Consider the following 6,000-nt stretch of genomic DNA (forward strand, 5'->3'; position numbering starts at 1 on the left):
ATGGAGGCAACCCCATAGAACCTGTGTGTAGAAGCTACTGCAGAACCCAAGGAAATAGATGCTATATTTGGATTGGACCTCTCCCTCCAGTTCCCCATAGCCCTCACCCTGCAACACTTTCAGATCCAAGCATTTTTGCAGATACCTCTTCCTTCTTCCTTCCTAGGTTTTCCCTCATCTTAATTCTTATCCTCCATGGATCATTCCCTCAAAGAGGCTGGGATTGGACATAAGAGGTAAGCCACATTCCCAGGGTGGGTTCCAGGTAGTAAACTAAAAGAGGAAAAAAAGAAGGAAGTCCTGGGCACGTTATTTCTTCCAGAGTGATTCACTGGATCCATTGAAATGATGGCCCAACTCGACATAGTACAGATTGATTCAAAGAGGAGGTTTCTCTAAATCTAAACTGAAGCTTGGTTCAGCTGTCAGGAAAACATCATCCCATCATCCACTTCTTTTTTTTTTTTTTTTTTTTTTTTGTGGTACGCGGGCCTCTCACTGTTGTGGCCTCTCCCGTTGTGGAGCACAGGCTCCGGACGTGCAGGCTCAGCGGCCATGGCTCGCAGGCCCAGCCGCTCCTCGGCATGTGGGATCTTCCCAGACCGGGGCACGAACGCTTGTCCCCTGCATCGGCAGGTGGACTCCCAACCACTGCGCCACCAGGGAAGCCCCATCCACTTCTATTTACACTGGTTTGCTCTTCTCAGTAATGGAAAAATCACTCTTGTGTCATCAAGGCCCAATGGTTCACAAGAGAGACTTGTTTTGAAATTGCCTCTTGTTGTCATCTATTAGAATAACAGTGCATTTGATTATATTTCCAAGCTTCTTGTCTCACATCCAAAATAAGAATCACTGCCAATCTATTCCCTCAGTTAATTCCTGCTTAGGGAAGGTGATTGTTTGTCATAAGCATGAGAAAGTTGAGAGGGTAGGTCTTGATTAATTCTGACTGTAAAGCAAATAGAAGGGAAAGAGGGCTACCGATACAACTGTATTCTGTATTCTTATCACAGACCTCGTTGGGTCAGTAAATTAAGCCGATTACCCTTAATTGGATTATGAATGTGTCTATTATCTGAACACTTATTGGTGGCTTTCTGGGGTCTCTTCTACTTTTGAGAGCCTCTTGAACTGAAATGGTCTTGGGAGGGTCCTATTAACAATTCCCTGTCTACCACAGGGGGCGCTCCAGAGCTCTGAGCGTTGTGTCAGTGGGTGAAGCCTAGTGGCCCAGGTCCATAGAATTGGAAATGGGTGGGCAACATGTCTCAGCTACCCTATATGGCACCTTGTGTAAATTAGAAAAAGGAGCTCCTCTGGACAGAAGCAGCCCCATTTGGTGAGCAGAGGGATGGCTGGCTCTCAGCCCCTATTCTCCCACTCTGTGAGGAGCATTTGCAGCCCCTGACCTTCAAAGAAAAGGATATTGTTGGGGAAGCAAACTGTGTCAGCCCTATCACAGTACACACCTGAATCTGGGGGACAAGTATCCTCATGGCCCACGAGGTGTTCTACGCTGGGAGACATGGATGATCAACTAGGCCTCAGCTTCAGAGCTGGTGAAATCACCCTCCTGTTGCACGAATTCCCCAGCAGTATTCTGTTGGCTTTCTAGTACCTCACCAGTGGGCAGGGTGAGCCTGGATCATGGCCTTGTGTGCCATGTTTAAGAGGGCCCTACTTTGGCTCTCCTCCTCTGAGGAGCGCATGTGGTCATGGGGACAGGGTACACGCCTTGGGACCCCCAACCCCCTTCTAGAACACTCTGGAGTTCTCTGACAAAATGTTCTCAGCGTGTTTCCAGGGCATGTGCAGCCTCTTCCTCAAGGCCACCCTCCTGGAGGTAACCTCACTGCAGAGTGGTATATCCCTGGGCACGAGGGGTGGTCAACCTTTCAGCAGGAAAATGTGAACAGAATCTGGGTATCTGGGCTGGCCGCACCCCGTGGTGTGGTACAAAGGAGGGGTTCTGTCTCTGGCTTCCCCCACCCCACATAACAAACAGTCTGCTAGCCTAATTTCAAACTTTTAAATATTTAGACATATGATATATAGGCTTCCATTCATATTCTTGTCCTGACTCCACAAATAGTAAAGCAGGCCCAGCTAGAGGTATTCGAAATCACTGTAGAAATCAATGAATTTTTTTGCATTTTCTGGTTATTTTAATTACAGTTAATTACAAGTAGTTTGTTATCAAAAGTCTGATCATCTCTGAATGTACGAACAGTATGATTTTCTGAATCTAGTGGCTGAGGGCTAGATTCTGGACTGAGGTGAAATAATTTGCTCTGTCTAGCATAGTTCTAAGTACAGAATAGCTGCTTTGAAAATAATTGTTGGGCTTCCCTGGTGGCGGAGTGGGTAAGAATCTGGCTGCCAATGCAGGGAACACGGGTTCGAACTCTGGTCCGGGAAGATCCCACATGCTGCAGGGCAACTAAGCCTGTGCGCCACAACTACTGAGGCTGCGCTCTAGAGCCTGCGAGCCACAACTACGGAGCCCACGTGCCACAACTACTGAAGCCCATGTGCCTAGAGCCCATGCTCCGCAACAAGAGAAGGCACTGCAATGAGAAACCCGCACACCACAATGAAGAGTAGCCTCCGCTCGCCACAACTAGAGAAAGCCCGCGTGCAGCAACGAAGGCCCAACACAGCCAAAAATAAAATAAATAAATAAATAAATAAATAAATATATTAAAAATAAAGACATAGTTAAGAAAATGAAACGTCACACACAAAAAAAGAAAAGTCACATACTGGGAGAAAATATTTGCAAAACACATATTTATAAAGTGATCTCGGGTGGCCACGGCCTACAGTGGCTTGAAGCAGGATTTCAGTTCCCTGGCCAGAGAATGACGTCAGGCTGTGGCAGTGAGAGCACTGAATCCTAGCCTCTAGAGCACAAGGGACCAGTGGCTAGTGACAAGGCCCTGGCCCGTCAGCTGTGTAGAACTGAATTTCCACACAGAAAGGGAAAGTAGTGAAACAAGTAAAGTGCTTATTAGGAGGAAAAAGAGTACATGTGGATAGACACATGGGCAGGCTTAGAGAGAGAGCCACACCCTTGTGGTTGTTTGAATCACTTTTATGGGGCATTTCTTCTGGGTTTCCTTTGGCCAATCATCTTGCTTTGGCTGGTTCTGAGTCCATATTTGGTTTATCTCAGCGTCCTCCCATGTGTGCGCACGCATCTCTTAGCCAAGATGAATTCTAGCAAAGAGGTGTATGGGTAGGTTGACATCACCTACTATGGGGTGGCGCCCCCTCCCTTTTTGACGTTCAAGGAGCCTTTCTGGGCATGTGTAGTTGGGAAGGTCTCCTTGACTTTGAGAATGAGGAATATGTGGTCTTTTATCTCTTATCTGGGCAGGGCTCAGCCTCTCCTCCCTCTTGCTATTTTGGAGTATTTGTCCACAGGGGATGAACTCCAGCTGCTCAGCCTGAGGCCCATCTATCTCCTGCCTCAAAAGGACTTTTATTTAGGATGTATAAAAATTTTTGTAACTTAATAATTGGACAAATAACTCAAAATTTTAAAAATGGGCAAAAGATTTGAACAAATAATTCACCAAAGAACGTATACAACAGATAACCAAGTGACTTCTCATTTCTGCTCTTACATGTAAAGTGCGTGGACACTGTTGCTACCATCCTTACATCAAGAAAAATATGGGGGCTTCCCTGGTGGCACAGTGGTTGAGAGTCCGCCTGCCGATGCAAGGGACACGGGTTTGTGCCCCGGTCTGGGAGGATCCCACATGCCGTGGAGCGGCTGGGCCCGTGAGCCATGGCCGCTGAGCCTGTGCATCCGGAGCCTGTGCTCCACAACGGGAGAGGCCACAACAGTGAGAGGCCCGCGCACCGCAAAAAAAAAAAAGAAAAAAGAAAAAGAAAAATATGGATAAACTGAAAATAATGACTTTTCTTAGACAAGAAAATTCTCAAAAAGAATTGAGAAAACAGGGAAAATTTCCATCACCAAATCTGGAGAGATAGGCACATACAGGGAATCACAGCTGAGACCTGCTTACCTGGAACCATAATCTGGTGGGAGCACTTACAGGCAATGTTGATGAATTGCTGGAGGCTGAGTATGGACTAGCATGAAATTAAGAAATTCCTGAGGGGTACGCTGCAATCAGAGGGAGGACCACACACATTTGTGGGCTTTTTTCTCCAGGAACCTCACCAGATTCTCAACTTGAGGATCTGAGAAAAATCCCTTGGGGGCTTTGGCAGGGGAAGAGGAAGAGTAACCAACAGGAAACCCTTCCAGAATCTTCTCAATCACAAAGGCCTACTCTGCAGAGGAAAGACTGTCAAAGGGCAATACTGCAATATTATCCTGGCTTGGGGAAGGGAATTTCAGCTCTCTCCAGCTTTTCTGTTTCACCTGAGGAAAAACAAAAATAATCATAGTCAACGGGGGACAAGACTTAGAGGAAATAGATTGCAACTGTTGCAGTCAGAGAAAGGAGTATGGGAACAATATCAAAATACTAGTAGGGGAAGAAAGAGAAAATAGAGCAGAAGAAATATCTGAAGTAATAGTGGCCAAGAACTTTCCAAATAATGTATCATTAATATGACAAACACAACCAGACCCAGAAAGCTCAGAAAACACCAAGCAGGATAAATATCAAAGCAAACAAACAAATTTAAAAAACCCCACACCGAGGAACATCATATTCAAATTGCAACAAACAACCCCCGCCCCCCAAAAAACCCAACCCAAAACCAAACAAGCAAAAAAAAAAAAGGGCTTCCCTGGTGGCGCAGTGGTTGAGAATCCACCTGTCGATGCAGGGGACACAGGTTCGAGCCCTGATCCGGGAAGATCCCATATGCCGCAGAGCAACTAAGCCTGTGCACCACAACTACTTAGCCTGTGCTCTAGAGCCCGTGGGCCACAACTACTAAAGCCTGCGTGCCACAACTACTGAAGCCCATGCACCTAGAGCCCATGCTCCGCAACAAGAGAATGACCACAATGAGACAACCGTGCACCGCAACGAAGAGTAGCCCCTGCTCGCCACAACTAAAGAAAGTCTGAGCCAAGCAATGAAGATCCAACGAAGCCAAAAATAAATAAATTTATTAAAAAAGAAGAAAAACCAGAAACTAACCAAACAAACAAACAAAAAAACAAAACACAAGGGACAAGGTGAAAATCTTGAAGGAAGCCAGAGGTGAGGGGTGGAGGGTGGGAAACTTTACTTATAGAAGAATAAGGATGAGAATTACAGTGGCTTCTCATCAGAAACCAGATAATAAGTGTTCTGAGACCCAATTTCCAATGTGCGGGTGGGGCATTTTCCTACACTAACAAACAATTCCTGGACACCAGCAAGGTGTCACAAGGGACAGGAGGGAGGATTTGGGAATACTCACTTATAAGGTACCTAAACTACACATGGAGCAGTATGATGTTATTTGGAGGTGGACTTCGATTATTTTAAAATGTATATTGTAAACCTTAGGGCAACCACTAAAAAAGTTCTTAAAGAAAGAAGTATAAATGATATACCAAGAGATGAGATAAAATGGAATCATATAAAATACTCCATTAAACCCAGAGAAGGGGGAAAAGAGAGAAACAAAGAACAAAGAGAAAAAAAAACAAGTGCATCCAAGAGAAACAGTTGCAAATAGCCAAGAAGCACTCCTCATTAGTCATCAGGGAAGCGCAAATTAAAAGTCACAGTGAGGGCTTCCCTGGTGGCGCAGTGGTTGAGAATCTGCCTGCTGATGCAGGGGACACGGGTTCGAGCCCTGGTCTGGGAGGATCCCATATGCTGCGGAGCAACTAGGCCCGTGAGCCACAACTACTGAGCCTGCGTGTCTGGAGCCTGTGCTCCGCAACAAGAGAGGCCGCTGTAGTGAGAGGCCCGCGCACCGCGATGAAGAGTGGCCCCTGCCTGCCACAACTAGAGAAAGCCTTCGCACAGAAACGAAGACCCAACACAGCAAAAATAAATTAATTAATTA

The sequence above is a fragment of the Grampus griseus genome, assembly GCF_964374135.1.
Source record: "Grampus griseus genome assembly, chromosome: X".
Lineage (NCBI taxonomy): Eukaryota > Metazoa > Chordata > Mammalia > Artiodactyla > Delphinidae > Grampus > Grampus griseus.